General features: G+C 42.3%; 1 protein-coding gene and 1 pseudogene across 2 annotated transcripts in view; one reads left to right on the forward strand and one right to left on the reverse strand.

The window, feature by feature from the left end:
• The window catches only part of USP54 (ubiquitin specific peptidase 54), a 151,961-nt gene that overhangs the window by 22,005 nt on the left and 113,314 nt on the right, over positions 1-16,642 (forward strand). The window lies entirely within an intron of this gene.
• On the reverse strand, positions 14,686-15,104 carry LOC132485386 (protein FAM136A-like; annotated as a pseudogene).

Consider the following 16,642-nt stretch of genomic DNA (forward strand, 5'->3'; position numbering starts at 1 on the left):
TATCCTATCCCTATCAAAGTCACCGGCTGCACTGAAACCGAACAGGACCTTGTGGGGCCTTCCTGGGTACAAAAGCCCCTCTGTGTCCCCTGTTTCTTGTTTGTAGAGAAACGTTTTAGTCTCCTAGGCCTTCCCTGAGTTCCACAGAGCAGACTCTGAGCAGTTAGTAATTAGAGAAGTGAGGGAATGCAGAAACAATGGAAAAGCAGTCAAGCAAGAAAAGTAATGATAGCTTAAACAATAGTTCAGCTATAAAACAGAATCACGGGCTTTGCTGGTGGCGCAGTGGTTAAGAATCCGCCTGCCAATGCAGGGGACATGGGTTCGAGCCCTGGTCCAGGAAGATCCCACATGCCGTGGAGCAACTAAGCCCATGTGCCACAGCTATGGAGCCAGTGCTCTAGAGCTCACGAACCACAACTACTGAAGCCCGCATGCCTAGAGTCCGTGCTCCACAACAAGAGAAGCCACTGCAATGAGAAGTCTGCACATCTCAGCAAAGAGTAGACCCTGCTCACCACAACTAGAGAAAGCCCATGCAGCAACAAAGACCCAACTTAGCTATAAATAAATAAATAAATAAATAAAAACAGAATCACAGGACTCCTAGTTCTTCCTCAAGAGATATACATAACAATCTGATGCATATCTTTGAGTTGTTCTGCAGAAAATAAAACCCCCACCCAGGTGGAGGTGACTGCATGCTGACCACAAGCACTAGACCCCAGACTGGTTAGAACCAGAAAGTTGACAATTAAAATTTCCAAAATGTCATCCTGTTATCTCATCTTCAACCAACCAGGAGAAAGTCCATGAGCTGATCTTGCACCCTGCAACCTGCACCCCTAATGTTGCCTTTAAAAACCCTTCCCTGAAAGCCATCAGGGAATTCAGGTCTTTTGAGCATGAGTTACCTGTTCGCCTTGCTTGGCACCCTGCAATAAATGCTGTACTTTCCTTCACCACAACTTAGTGTCAGTAGATTGGCTTTCCTGCATATTGGACAAGTGGACCTGAGTTCGGTTTGGTAATAGCATTAGCCCCTAACAAGAGAGTCAGCCTCTCCTTTGAAGATCTGAAGCCAAACTTTGACTTCTCTCTAGCTATGAAAGTCCTAGATGTCATTTTCTTCTAATAGAAGGCTATTTTGTCTACATTGAAAATCTGTTTAGTGTAGCCACCTTTATTAATTATCTTAGCCACATCTTCTGGATAACTTGCTGCAACTTCTACATCAGCACTTGCTACTTCACCTTGCACTTTTATGTTATGGAAATGACTTCTTTCCTTAAACCTCATGAACCAACCTCTGCTAGCTTCAAACTTTTCTTCTGCAGCTTCCCTACTCCTCTTAGCCTTCATAGAGTTGAGTAGAGTTCGGGCCTTGCTCTGGAGTAGGCTTTGGCTTAAGAGAATGTTGTGGCTGGTTTGATCTTCTACCCAGACCACTTAAGCTTTCTTCATATCAGCAGTAAGGCTGTTTCACTTTCTTATCATTTGTGTGTTCACTGGAGTAGCACTTTTAATTTCTTACAAGAACTTTTCCTTTGCATTCACCACTTGGCTAACTGTTTCATGCATAAGGCATAACTTTTGGCTTATCTCGGCTCTTGACATGCCTTCCTCACTAAGCTTAATCATTTCTAGGTTCTGATTTAAAGTGAGAGACATGTGACTCTTCCTTTCACTTGAACACTTAGAGGCCAGTGTAGGGTTATTAATTGGCCTAATTTCAATATTGTTGTGTCTCAGAGAATAGGGAAGCCCTTGAAGAGGGAAAGAGATGGGGGGACAGCTGGTTGGTGGAGTGGTAAGAACAAAGCAACATTTATCAAATTTGCCGTGTTATATGGGCATGGTTTGTGGTGCCCCAAAATAATTACAATAGTTAACATCAAAGATCACTGATCACAGACCACCATAGCAAATATAATAATAATGAAAAAGTGAAGCACAATAAAGGTGAGGTGTGTTTGTACTTTCAACTTTCTTCTCTAGGTGTACGTTAGCTACCCCCAATATATTAATTAGGTTCTTCAGTTTTATGAAATTGATCAGAGCAATAAATTCATTTATTGCCTATGGCACATCAGTTTTTTTCAACAAATATCACTAATAAAGCTTGAATTGATTTTTGTTTTTTTCTTTGGCTGCACAACATGTGGGATCTTAGTTCCCCCACTAGGGGTCAAGCCGGTGCCCCCTGTAGTGGAAGTGCACAGTGCCAACCACTGGACCACCAGGGCAGTACCAAGCTTGAATTGATTTTTGAAAGAAGAGAAAAGCAGCAGACTGTTTGAACTAGGATTTAAAATATTTCTCACTCAGTAATTTATATTTATCAGGTTTAGACCTATTTTGATTAGTTCTCTCTTTTTTTTAACTGTGGTAAAATACACAATGTAGAATTTACCACCTTAACCTTTTATAAGTCTACAGTTCAGTGTATTAAACATACTCACATTGTTGTGCAACCAATCTCCAGAACTCTTCTCATCTTGCAAAACTGAAACTCAACACCCATTAAACAACTCCCCATTCCTCCCTCCCTGTAGTGCTTGGCAACCACAATTCTATTTTCTGTTTCTGAATTTGACTCTTCTAAGTACTTAATATAGATGGAATCATAGAGTATTTGTCCTTTTGTGCATGGCTTATTTCACTTAGCATAAGGTTCATATATGTTGTAGCATGTATCAGAATTTCCTTCCTTTTTAAGGCTGAATAATATTCCATTGTATGTGTATATCACATTTTGCTTACCCATTCACTTGCATTTCTTCCATCTTTTGGCTATTGTGGATAATGCTGCTATGAACCTGCTTTCAATTCTTTTTTTTTCCCCAGTCTTATTGAGATATAATTGACATACAGCACTGTATAGTTTAAGTTGTACAGCATAGTGATTTGATTTACATACATCATGAAATTATTATCACAGTAAGTTTAGTGAACATCCATTATCTCATGTAGATACAAAATTAAAGAAATAGAAAAGAATTTTTTCCTTGTGATGAGAACTCTTAGGATTTACTCTCTTTTTTTTTTTTTTTGCGGTATGCGGGCCTCTCACTGTTGTGGCCTCCCCCGTTGCGGAGCACAGGCTCCGGACGCGCAGGCTCCGGACGCGCAGGCTCAGCGGCCATGGCTCACGGGCCCAGCCGCTCCGCGGCATATGGGATCCTCCCAGACCAGGGCACGAACCCGTATCCCCTGCATCGGCAGGCGGACTCTCAACCACTTGCGCCACCAGGGAGGCCCAGGATTTACTCTCTTAACAACTTTCATATATAACATACAGCAGTGTTCATTATATTTATCATGTTGTACCTTACATCCCTAGTACTTATTTATCTTATAGCTGGAAGTTTGTACCTTTTGATTGCCTTCATCCAGTTCTCCCTCCTCCCCCTCCCCACCTTGGTAACCACAAATTTGATCTCTTTTTCTATGAGTTTGTTTGTTTGTTTTTGAAGTATAATTGACCTACAACACTATGTTAGTTCCTGTTACACAACACAGCGATTTGATATTTCTATATATTTCAAAATGATCACCATACTAAGTCTAGTTATGATATGTCACCAAAGATATTACATAGTTATTGAATATATTCCCCAGATTGTACATTTCATACCCATACTCATTTATTTTGCAACTGGAAGTGTGTACCTCTTAATTTCCTTCACCTATTTCATTTCTCCCCCCAGCCGCCATTCCCTCTGGAAACCACTTATTTGTTCTCTGTATCTATAATTCTGTTTTGTTTTGTTTACTCATTTGTTTTGTTTTTTAGATCCCACATATAAGTGAAATCATTCTTCTTTTGATCTTTTGCATTGTAATTTGATGACTAGTGTGCTGTTTGGATTCCTTTCTCTTTTTTTGTGTGTGGTTTTATTACAGATTTTTGGCTTGTGGTTACCATGGGGTTTACTTATTTTTTTATATCTTAAAAAAAATAAATTTATTTATTTATTTTATTTTTCTGCATTGGGTCTTTGTTGCTGCACATAGGCTTTCTCTAGTTGCAGCAGGTGGAGGCTACTCTTCATTGTGGTGTGCAGGCTTTTCATTTTGGTGGCTTCTCTTGCTGTGGAGCACGGGCTCTGGGCATGTGAGCTTCAGTAGTTGTGGCATGGGGGCTCAGTCGTTGTGGCTTGTGGGTTCTAGAGTGAAGGCTCAGTAGTTGTGGCACACGGGCTTGGTTGCTCCATGGCATGTGGGATCCTCCCAGAGCAGGGCTGGAACCTGTGACCGCTGCATTGGCAGGCGGATTCTTAACCACTGTGCCATCAGGGAAGTCCCTACCATGACGTTTATATATAGCTATATATCTATATGTATGTGATTATTTTAAGTTACTGATCTCTTAAATTCAGATGCATTTTAACAGCACTGCATTTTTACTCCCCCCCCCCTCCCCACCCATGTTTGCTGGTTTTGACATCATATGCTACATCTGTGTGTATCCCTTAACTATTGTGGATACAGATGATTTTAGTACTTTTGTCTTTTAATTCTTCTACTAGCTTTACATGTGATTGGTTTACTTCCTTTACCAATGAGGTTTTTTTTTTATAGGTTTTTTTTTTTTTTTTTTTATTGCAGTACGTGGGCCTCTCACTGTTGTGGCCTCCCCCGTTGCGGAGCACAGGCTCTGGACGCGCAGGCTCAGCGGCCATGGCTCACGGGCCCAGCCGCTCCGCGGCATGGGGTATCTTCCCGGACCGGGGTACGAACCCGTGTCCCCTGCATCAGCAGGCGGACTCTCAACCACTGCGCCACCAGAGAAGCCCAAGTGCTGAACTCTTTTAGCTAGCTTTTTCTTGTCTGTAAACTTTAGATTTCTCCATCAAATCTGAATGAAAGCCTTGCAAGGTAAAGTATTCTTGGTTGTAGGTTTTTCCTTTTCATCACTTTAAATATATTGTGCCACTCCCTCTAGCCTGCAGAGTTTCTGCTGAAAAGACAGCTGATAGCCTTATGGGGGTTCATCTGTAACTTGTTGCTTTTACATTGCTGCTTTTAATATTCTGTCTTTATCTTTAATTTTTGCCATTTTGATTACAATGTGTCTGCATGTTGTCCTCTTTGGATTGATCCTCTTGAGACTCTCTGTGCTTCCTGGACCTGGATGTCTGTTTTCTTTTCCAGGTTAGGGAGGTTTTCAGGTATTATATCTCGAAATATGTTCTCTGTCCTTTTATTTCTCCTTTCCTTCTGGGACCCCTACAGTGTGAATGTTAGAATGCTTGATGTTGTCTGAGAGGTCTTTTAAGCTGTCCTCATTTCTTTTTTCTTTTTTCTGTTCAGCTTCAGTGATTTTCACTACTCTGTCTTCCAGCTTGCTGATCCATCCCTCTGTATCATCTAATCTACTGTTGATTCCTTCTAGTGTGTTTTTTATTTTATTTATTGTATTCTTCAACTCCATTTGGTTCTTCTTTATATTCTGTAACTCTTTGTTAAAAACTTCTAACTTCTGACTCTTTTCATCCAATCTTCTCCTGAGTTCTTTGAACATTTTTATGATCATTACCTTGAACTCTTTATTGGGTAGATTGCTTATCTCCATTCACTTAGTTCTTCTGGAAATTTATCTTGTCCCTTCATTTGGAACGTATTCTTCTGTCACCTCATTTTGCCTAATTTGCTGTTTTTATTTCTATATATTTGGTAGATTGGTTATGTTTCCTGATCTTGGAGAAGTGGCCTTTCGTAGGAGACATTCCATGCATCCCAGTAGTGCACTTCCCTCTGGTCACCAGAGCTATGTGCGTGGGTCCTTCTGTTGTGGTGGGTTGACTACTATGGGTGGTCTGGTAGGTGTGGCTGGCCCCCTCTCTGGTTGGTTGCCAGACCCTGACTTGTGCAGAGGCTACTGGCTGCTGGTGTGTGGGGCTGGGTCATAAGGGGGCTGGGTCATAAGGAGTCTGGCTCTGGGGCCCCAGGGGTCCTGGGGCTAGTGCTGGCACACTGATGGGCAGAGCCATGTTCCAGGGTGGGTGGTTGTGGGGCTGGGGGTCCTGGATCTAGTGTTGGCATGCCTGTGGGTAGGGCTAGTTCCTGACAGAGCTGACTGTGGGGTCTGGGGTGTCCCAAGCTGGTATTGGCCCACTGGTGTGTGGGGCTGGATCCTGGGGCAGCCAGCTGAGGGGTCCAAGGTGTTGCAGAGCTGTTGTCAGCCTGCTAGTGGGTAGGGCCAGGGCCCAGGGGCGTGGGGGTGGGCAAGTTCCTGATATGGTTGACTGTGGGGTCCTGGGTATCTTGAAGGTGGTGTCAGCCTACTGGTATTGGATTCCTCTGCTGGTGCCTGCCCACTGGTGGGAGAGGCTGTGTCCCAGTGTCTCTGGCCAGCCTACTGGTAGGTGGGGCTGTGTTCCTGCTTGGCTAGCTGCTGGACTGAGGTGTCCCAGTACTGGTGCTGAGAGGCTGGTAGGTGGGGCTGGGTCTCGGCATTAATAAGCTAAAGGGTGGATTCCAAATTGGCGCTTGCCAGCACCAATGTCCACATGGTAGAATGAGCTCCCCAAAATGGCTGCTGCCAGTGTCTTTGTCCCCAGGATGAGCTCCAGTTGTCTCCTGCCTCTCCAGGAGGCCCTCCGAGATCAGCAGGGGGTTCTGACCCAGGCTCTTTTCAAATTACTGCTTCTGCGCTGCATCCTGGAGTGTGTGAGATTTTGTGTGTGCCCTTTGAAAGTGGAGTCTCTATTTCCCACAGCCCTCTGCCTCTCCTGAAAGTAAGCCCCACTGGCCTTCAAAGCCAAATGTGGGGCTTGTTGTCCCAGTGCAAGACCCAGGCCTGGAGAGCTGGTTGTGGGCCTTGGGCTCCTTGTTCCTTGAGAAGAACCTCTTCAATTGTAGTTGTCCTCCCACCTGTGGTTTGCCTACCTGGGGATATGGGTTTTGACTATACCATGTCACCACCCCTCCTACCCAACTTTTTGTGGTTCCTTCTTTATTTCTTTAGTTGTAGAAGATCTTTCCTCCTGGTCTTCCAGTTTTTCTCGTCAGTATTTCCTCTGTAAATAGTTGTTATTTTGGTGCGCCCGTGGGAGGAGATGAGTTCAGGATCTTCCTACTTCGCCATCTTGGCCAATCCTCTCAGTTCTTTTGGATATATACCCATAAGTGGAATTGCTGGATTGTATGATAATTCTGTCTTTACTTTTTTTGAGGAATTGCCTTACCATTTTCTATAGTGGCTGTACCATTTTACATTCCCACTAGGAGTTCCAGTTTCTTCACATCCTCTTTCACAACTGTTATTTTCTGTTTTGTTTTTTTTTTATAGTATCCATCCTAATGGGTGTTTTCAATTTTCATTTTGGTTTTGATTTGCATTTCCCTAAAGACTCATGATGTTGAGCATCTTTTCATATGCTTATTGGCCATCTGTATATCTTCTTTGGAGAAATGCCTATTGTCCTTTGTGCACTTTTCAATCACTTGTTGTTAACTTGTAGGAGTTCTTTATATATTCTAGATATTAACTCCATATCAGAGAAATGATTTGCAAATATTTTCTCCCATTCTGTGGGTGGTCTTTTCACTCTGTTGACTGTGTCTTTTGATGCTCAGAAGTTCTCTGTTTAAAAATTTTTATTATTTATTATTTAAGACATTTAAGAAGAATAATACAATAAGGATCCTTGTGTCTACTATCCAGCAAATTAAATATTACTAAATAAGTTGAAGGCTCCTGGTTTTCTCCTTCTTGATCACAAGTCCCTTGCCATCTCTCAAAGGTAACCACTAATGAATTTGATGTTACTCCAACTAGTTTATATTCCTAACTCAGCCTGTTAGTGTATTAGAAGCTTACCATGACAGAGGTAAAAATACTGCAAAGGTCCTGTGGAAGGCTGAGATGGGAAGGGTTATTTCTTAGATTTTTTTTTTAAGTTGAAAGCCCAGTTTGGCACTGTCAGACAGTTTTATATAATAGGTGCACAGAAATATTTGTTGAATGACTATTTGGTAGCCAGGTACTTTTTTTTTTTTTTTTTTTTTACTTTTGGCTGCGTTGGGTCTTTGTTGCTGTGCACGGGCTTTCTCTAGTTGCGGTGAGCGGGGGCTACTCTTTGTTGCGGTGGGCGGGCTTCTCATTGCGGTGGCTTCTCTTGTTGCAGAGCACGGGCTCAGTAGTTGTGGCACACGGGCTTAGTTGCTCCGCGGCATGTGGGATCTTCCCGGACCAGGGTTTTTTTTTTTTTTTTTTTTGGTATGTGGGCCTCGCACTGTTGTGGCCTCTCCCGTTGCGGAGCACAGGCTCCGGACGTGCAGGCTCAGCGGCCATGGCTTACGGGACCAGCCGCTCCGCGGCATGTGGGATCCTCCCCGGACTGGGGCACGAACCCGTATCCCCTGCATCGGCAGGTGGACTCTCAACCACTGCGCCACCAGGGAAGCCCCCCGGACCAGGGTTTGAACCTGTGTCCCCTGCATTAGCAGGCAGATTCTTAACCACTGCACCACCAGGGAAGCCCAGTACCCAGGTACTTTTGATTGAAGATAATTAAAGTACCAATATTACATCACTTTGAAGTGAATTCTACGTATCTTTTGAGTTAGTATTATTATGTGTTTTACCAATAGATAGACAGCTATGGCAGAGTAAATGTTTTCTTAGAAGTAGTGAAACTGAGGGGCAAACTTGGGTTGGGAGCATTTAGGTTTAAATGCATATAGTGCATTTAGCTGCCTCTGTTAATTGAGACTTGTAGACAAGACAAGCAGAATAAGAGAATGGAGAAGCATTACATTCCTGGTTTAAGAAAATGAGTTGTAAGTTCTGAAAAAAAGGGGTGATTCTGGTCAGGTCTGACTCTGGGCAAGGACCTGTTGAAACAAATAGTGTGATGTTCACAGGGTAGAAGTGAAGAACCTCACCTCCATTATAAGCTGAAAATGAAATCCTTCTCTAGTGAGGCCATACTGGGAGCAGCAGCAGCTGCTACTGCTATACTGCTGCCTGAATTTGGTGGCTATGTGAGGTGGCCAGAGCAGGAAATGATTCCGTGGCAGTAGGCATGTATAGAGAAGGACTTGTTCTGGCTCTGGCCAAGTGGTTACACAGGTTGTGGGTGTCACTTTAAACATACAAAGACCTGCTGGCTGGAGGAGGAGCAACTTCCTGGGGATCAGGTGCACATCTGAAGGGATGAGCTCATCCTTCTAACCAGACCTGCTCTAGATGCTGAGTGAATGTTTTCCTAATTGCAAGTCCTGCAGCTGGGAGAAGCAGGAAATGGTTGAAGCTTCAGGCACTTTGTGAGTAGCAAAAAAACAGAAGCAATTTTGGGACTCTTTTGAAATGTGTGGTTGTGAATATCAAGTTGAAGGTGACACATGTGCACATTCATTTTTTCTCTAAGTTGAGGTTTGCAGTAAAGTGTGTCGATGGTTGAGGAAAGCTTTGGTGGTTTTAATTTTATTCTAGTGATTCGCTTTGAGGTGACTTAATAGTTTATTTCCTATACTGTCTTGTTTGATTTTACTTCTTTGGGAAACAAAAATCCTGGGGATTCCTTTTTAATTTCCAGGGATCTCTATGGCTTTTTTAAAGCTTTAGTTAATGGGACTTAGACGCTTTTTAAGTCCCCTGTGCTGGCTTTCAGAGCCCTATGCATGATTGTATTTTGTTTTTTGTTTTAATTTACCTAAACTATTCATTTTAAGTAAGCTTCTTTAAAATTAAGTTGGCTTAAAAAAGAAATATCAATTATTAATTATTTTTTAGTAAACTTTTTTCTTTTGAGATACTTCTCAAAATTCACACAGAATTAGAGATCTGATATACTCTTCACCCAGTTTCATCCAGTGGTAATATCTTGCAAAACTGTAGTGCAAAATCACAACCAACATATTGACATTGATACAGTGAGGGTACAGAATATTTTCATCACCACAGGATACATCATATTACCCTTGTACAGCTATACCCACTTCCTTTGCACCTACCCACTCCTCAACGCCTGTCAACCACTAACTGAAAAATCAGTTTTTAAGCAAGAAGCTTTGTGTGCTGTCTTAAGTAGTTTTGTGTTAGAGATCTACATGACCTTATGAAAAAAGCCCTAGGCTGCAATAGGAGATTTTGGTTCATTGTAGCTCTTTGACCTTGGGTAAATAATTTAAATTTCTCTGTTCTTCAGTTTCCCTATGTGTAAAATAGGATAATGGTATATTAATTTCTATTTAACCTATTTATAGGATTTTTGAGAAATTCTAAAGTTCTTTTAAAAATAAGCACTCTATAGATTATTACTAGCAGCAAGGACAATAGTTTTCAAACTAGAAAGTATATAGCAAATTGTAAACTACAAACTAGCCTAGATGGCAAGAATGATCATTTTAAAGTGAATTTAAATTTTAAAGCTCAGTTGAATTTCAGAGTACTGAATTAACTGGCTGATGATCTCAGAGTCACTGTTGTTAATCTTTGAGAAATCATAAAAACCAGAGAGAGACAAATGTCCTGATATCCAAAAAGAGGAAAGTAGTTGGAAAACTGCAGACTTGTAAAATTAATGTTAAATACAGAAAAATTAAATTATAAGTGATCAAACAGATGATATGGAGTATTAACCCAAAAGATTTAGTATAGGCTGATTTATCATAACAAATTTCTTCTTTTTTTTTTTTTTTTTTTTTTTTGTGGTACGCGGGCCTCTTATTGTTGTGGTCTTTCCCGTTGCGGAGCACAGGCTCCGGACGCACGGGCTCAGAGGCCATGGCTCACGGGCCTAGCCACTCCGCGGCATGTGGGATCTTCCCAGACCGGGACACGAACCCGTGTTCCCTGCATTGGAAGGCGGACTCTCAACCACTGTGCCACCAGGGAAGCCCTATTGTTTGTAGATTTTTTGATGATGGCCATTCTGGCCTGTGTGCGGTGATACCTCATTGTAGGTTTGTTTTTGTTTTTTTTAATTTAATTAATTTATTTTTGGCCGTGTTGGGTCTTCGTTGCTGCATGCAGGCTTTCTCTAGTTGCGGAGAGCAGGGACTACTCTTTCGTTGCAGTGCGTGGGCTTTTCATTGTGGTGGCTTCTCTTGTTGTGGAGCACGGGCTCTAGGCACGTGAGCTTCAGTAGTTATGGCATGCAGGCTCAGTAGTTGTGGCTCACGGGCGCTAGAGCACAAGCTCAGTAGTTGTGGTGCATGGTCTTAGTTGCTCCACGGCATGTGAAATCTTCCTGGACCAGGGCTCGAACCCATGTCCCCTGCATTGGTAGGTGGATTCTTAACCACTGCGCCACCAGGCAAGTCCACCTCATTGTAGTTTTGATTTGCATTTCTCTAGTGATTAGTGATGTTGAGCATCCTTTCATGTGTTTGTTGGCAATCTGTATATCTTATTGGGAGAAATGTCTATTTAGGTCTTCTGCCCATTTTTGCATTGGGTTGTTTGTTTTTTTTGATATTGAGTTGCGTGAGCTGCTTGTATATTTTGGAGATTAATCCTTTGTCAGTTGCTTCGTTTGCAAATATTTTCTCCCATTCTGAGGGTTGTCTTTTCTTTCTCCCAGTCTTTCATGATACATTTGTAGATGTTATATAGTAAAATATGGTTTGGTTGATTGACTAAATGAATGTGTAGAAGACTGAATAGTTGTACCCACTTAGACTCTTGATTTCACCAGGAAAAGCCTCTGGTGGATTTTCTTTGGACCTTGGTTAGAGTAAAACAATTTTATTTTTATTTACTTATTTATTTATTTATGGCTGCGTTGGGTCTTCGTTGCTTTGTGAGGGCTTTCTCTAGTTGCGGTGAGCGGGCTTCTCGTTGCGGTGGCTTCTCTTGTTGCGGAGCATGGGGCTCTAGGCACATGGGCTTCAGTAGTTGTGGCACACGGGCTCAGTAGTTGTGGTGCACGGGCTTAATTGCTCCACAGCATGTGGGACCTTCCCGGACCAGGGCTTGAACCCATGTCCCCTGCATTGGCAGGCGGATCCTTAACCACTGCACCACCAGGGAAGTCCCATTAAAACATTTTTAAAACAAGTTAATCAGAAGTGTAAGTATTGCAAAGATGCAGGAATAGTTAATTTGACAGATGATAAATAAAGCCTTAAAAATTACGTCCATAGGGTGAAATCATGGGCTCAAACTGAAATTAAACTTTGCAGGAATAAGTCCTATATTTAAATTCAAAACTTCAAATGCACAATAACAGAATGAGGAAGAGCTGGTTGGGCAGCAGTTCATGTGAAAAATATCTGGGAATTTTGGTTAATCACAAATGTAGCAGCAACTGCCTGTGCAATGTAGCTGCTAAAAACACCTTCGGCTATATTACCAGTTTATCCAGGTCATAAAAGTACTGGTTCCAATATATTTTTGTGCTAGGTTGCAAATACATTTTGCATATTGGTTTAAATGTACACTGATAAAGTTGAGAGCATTCTAAGGAAGGGAGACTGGACCAAAAATGGTCTGAAAACCATTTATGTAGGAAATTGTTGGGATTTGAGGAGAGGAGTATTGAGAAATTTTAGAATAATTTAAAACATTTATTTAAATTTTATGCAATTTAAAATGGAAACATGGGTATTTGTTATATAATTTTTCTTTCTCTCTTAGAAATAAAACAATAGAGATAAAACCAAAGCCCCTTCCCTCTCCCTCCCTACAAGGAACTTTATCTTATTTTTATCAAAGCAATACATGTGCATAGTTTTAAAAATGTGGGGCTTCTCTGGTGGCACAGTGGTTAAGAATCCGCCTGCCAGTGCAGGGGACACAGGTTCGAGTCCTGGTCCAGGAGGATCCCACATTCCGCGGAGTAACTAAGCCCGTGCACCACAACTACTGAGCCTGCGCTCTAGAACCCGTGAGCCACAACTACAGAACTGGCGCGCCTAAAGTCCATGCTCCTCAGCAAGATAAGCCACCACAATGAGAAGCCCACACACCGCAACGAGGAGTGTCCCCCCGATCACTGCAGCTGGAGAAAGCTTGCATGTGGCAGCGAAGACCCAAGGCAGCCTAAAATAAAATAAATAAAAATAAATAAAATTTAAAATGTGAATAGTTTGTATGTGTATAAGGAAAAATAGCAGTTATCCCCCCCACAGAGGCAACCATAATCAAGTGTCTTAAATATTTCTAATAATATAATCATATCAATTGCTTTTGAAAACTGTTAAATGTATATAAAGTGTTCAATATAAAGAATATGAAGTGTTGGCGCTTGTAAATACATATATGTGTTCAGTATATTTTCAACATAGTTATGTGATTTGGGGGGTAAAGTCATTATTTATTATTTATATTATACAAATATTGAACCTGAGCTACATCATGTACAATGATGATAATTCTTTTTTTGTTTTGTTTTGTTTTGAAAAATTACATCTTATTTATTTTTAAAACCAAACCACTAGGAAAATATATTACCATCTTGAAAGAGCAAACAGGCTATATTATCAAGTAATAAGTTGCTGAAAACACAGCAAGGTCCTTAATAAAACGATAAGATGCCAGAACTGGGGCAAGAACAACTCGTGTCGCAAAAGTGGTATTTGGTAACGGGGCCGGGGGGTGGGCTGTCCCATATTTTGCTCTAAAGGAGTCACAGCTTGCCCCTGAGTTGCTTACTTTTTCTCCTTTGACCTTCATGTTGCCAAGGGATTGTTTCAACAGAGCTCTGTTATTACAGGGGGCAAAGTAAGCAATACTGGGTTTAGGCTTTCATTCTATTTTGTTTTATGAAAACCAGATTTTTCCAAAGCCAGTACTTCATAACTCTCTTAATTAAGCAGGTAACAATTCATCTTTTGCTGTCATTCCTGAATACTAGCATATAGCACAATCAAAATCCCCTTTCCCTTCAAGGGTGAGTGTCACTGCAAGATTGTCTTGTGACTCGTCTGGCTCTGCTGCAGACAGCCTCAGGGCTCATCATGGCTGCCAGTTAGAGGGAAGGTTTGCTTCCCCTACCAGTGTGATAGCGCTTCTTATATTTTTTCAGGGTCTCCAGGCTGAAAGATGTCATGTGTGAGAATTTTAAGAAATGTGCATCCACATTTTGACGGCCAGAAATGAATATCTGCAAGGACCCTTTCAAAGTTTTTATCCAAACTACCTCCCCCAACTCTACATCTTAAAGTAACTTCATGCCCTTGTATATAAAACAAAACCAAGCAAGACAGATCCCCAGAAGCCCCCTTTCCCCTTCTAACTTAGTGACCTCATGGATTTTGTTTTATTTCCAGTTTGTGGAAAATGTTGTAGTGATCCTTCTGGTAAACAGGAGGTTGGCAACAAATAGAAACACCTCTCCTCACACTCCACCAGCTCATAGGTGGGTCAGATGAAACTGCCAGCCTGTTGGTATCTGTGTACTAAGAGAATCTGGTACCTTGGAGGGCTCTGGTTTGGTACATGGGAGACTCCCTGTTGACAGGATAAGCACTTGCCACATGAAATTCAGGCTCACAAAAACTCTCCTGTGTTATCTTGTGCTATCTCTGACCCAAATTTTAGCACCAATTTTTTTCACTTTCTAGGATTCAAACACAAAGGAACCAGTGTCCAGAGGCAAGTGACATAGGCCTTAAACTTGCAGCCATCCTTAATTTCCTCGTTCATAAAAGTTCCTTAGAAAATCCAAATCCCCATTCCTCTTTTTAAACAGATTCCTGCCTTCAGCCCCAATGGCCAATAGCAGACATCTATTTCCCAATGGACGAGAGACACTCCTTCATCTTCTTGGTCATGGTTGGGGTGAGGTTCATGTGGTCATCCACACACTTTGTCACGCAACTCTCCAGCTGCTGCTTCACCTGAAGCTCTTTACTCCCTGCATCTATTGAATCTTTGGCTTTGTCGTTGCAATGCATAGTGCACCCGGCCAGGCCGTCCTGGAACTTCTCCAACTCGGTGGTCACCAGGGCCTGGGCTTGAGCCAGAGGTGCATGGCAGCACGCAGTGCACTGGTGCACTTGCTGCATGGACGCCTGGCTGTCCTCACAACAGACGGCGCTGCAGCGGGACATGAGGCCCTGCATCTTTCCCAGATGTTCTGTCTCTCCAGACTCTTCACCATAGAGTCCGCCGCCTCCTGCACCAGGAGCTGCTGCAGCTCTGCCATGGCGACCCGGCGCTGCTCCCTGCCGGCCGGCGCCCACATGGACTCCCGCTCAAGAGCCCGCCCCCTCGCCCCCTCGCCACCGCTTCCTGGGTCACTGCGGCCCGCCCTTTCAGATAATTCTTTTCTTATACAACTTTTCATTTTCCTAAGCATAATTGCCTTGCTTTTTTCATTTGCTCAGTTTTTAAAGTTCTAATCACTATTAAATCATTCCCAGACTCAGCTAGGACCTAAAACTCTGCTTCATTCGTTCAAATCCAGTAGATAAGTTATCAGTCCTTTCTTTCCCCCTTAGAGATCTACCTTGTATACTCCATTTTTAAAATGATACATAGCATTAAATCTTAAGACTGTATCACATTGTATTTATTCATTCTCCTTTGATGAACATTTAACTTGTTTTCAGTTTTCCTCTAATTAAGGAAGATACATGTGTGAGAATTTTTCTTGGCTATGATGAGAAGTGAAATTACTAGTGTATTATTTATCTATTGCTGCATAACAAATTACCTCAAAATTTTGCAACTTAAAGCAACAAATATTTGTTATCTGTGTTTCTGTGAGTTAGGCATCAGAGTGTGTGTCTCATAGGCTGTAATCAAGTTATTTATTTATTTATTTATTTATTTATTTATTTATTTGGCTGCTTTGGATCTTCATTGCCGTGTGCGGGCTTTCTCTAGTTGCGGAGAGCGGGGTCTACTCTTTGTTGTGGTGGGCCGGCTTCTCAATGTGGTGGCTTCTCTTGTTGCAGAGCATGGGGTCTAGGCGTGCGGGCTTCAGTAGTTGCGGCTTGCGGTCTCTAGAGCACAGGCTTAGTAGTTGTGGTGCATGGGCTTAGTTGCTCTGTGACATGTGGGATCTTCCGGGACCAGGGATCGAACCTGTGTCGCCTGCATTGGCAGGTGGATTCTTAACCACTGCACCACCAGGGAAGTCCTTGTAATCAAGTTTTTAACAGGAGCTTTGATTTCATCTGAGGACTCAACTGGGGGAGGATCAGCTTCCAAGTTCTGCCTCTCATGTGGCATGATTCTGCTTCTCACAGGTTAACTGACTGAGGACCTTAGTTCCTTTCTAGCTTGTTGGCTGAAGCATCCTTCAATTCCTTGCCTTGTGGGACTCTCCGTACAACATGGCAGCTGACTTCCATGACAGTGAAGAAGATGGAAGCCAGAGTCTAATCTAATCTTGCAAATGACATCCCATCACGTTTGCTATATTTTGTTCATTAGAAACAGGTCACTAGATCCAGCGCATACTCAAAAGAGAGGGGATTACATGAGGGGATGAATAAAGTTGTGTACTGCTCTGAGTCTTGGTTGTACTAGAGTATTTAGCCTGGAAAGAGGTGACTAAGGGAACACATGAGTTTTGTCTTACATATTTGAAAGGCATAAGTAAAGAAGAAATAGTAGATCTCCTCTGTTTTTGATCAGAGATTGAACTAAGAGCAGTGGGTGGAAATTAAAATGTATGGCCTTATAAGATAATGTGATTTCTTTTCTTGAACATAGTCTGTTAGGAGCTGGGTGACC

This window comes from Mesoplodon densirostris, chromosome 1, assembly GCF_025265405.1.
Source record: "Mesoplodon densirostris isolate mMesDen1 chromosome 1, mMesDen1 primary haplotype, whole genome shotgun sequence".
NCBI classification, from domain to species: Eukaryota; Metazoa; Chordata; class Mammalia; order Artiodactyla; family Ziphiidae; genus Mesoplodon; species Mesoplodon densirostris.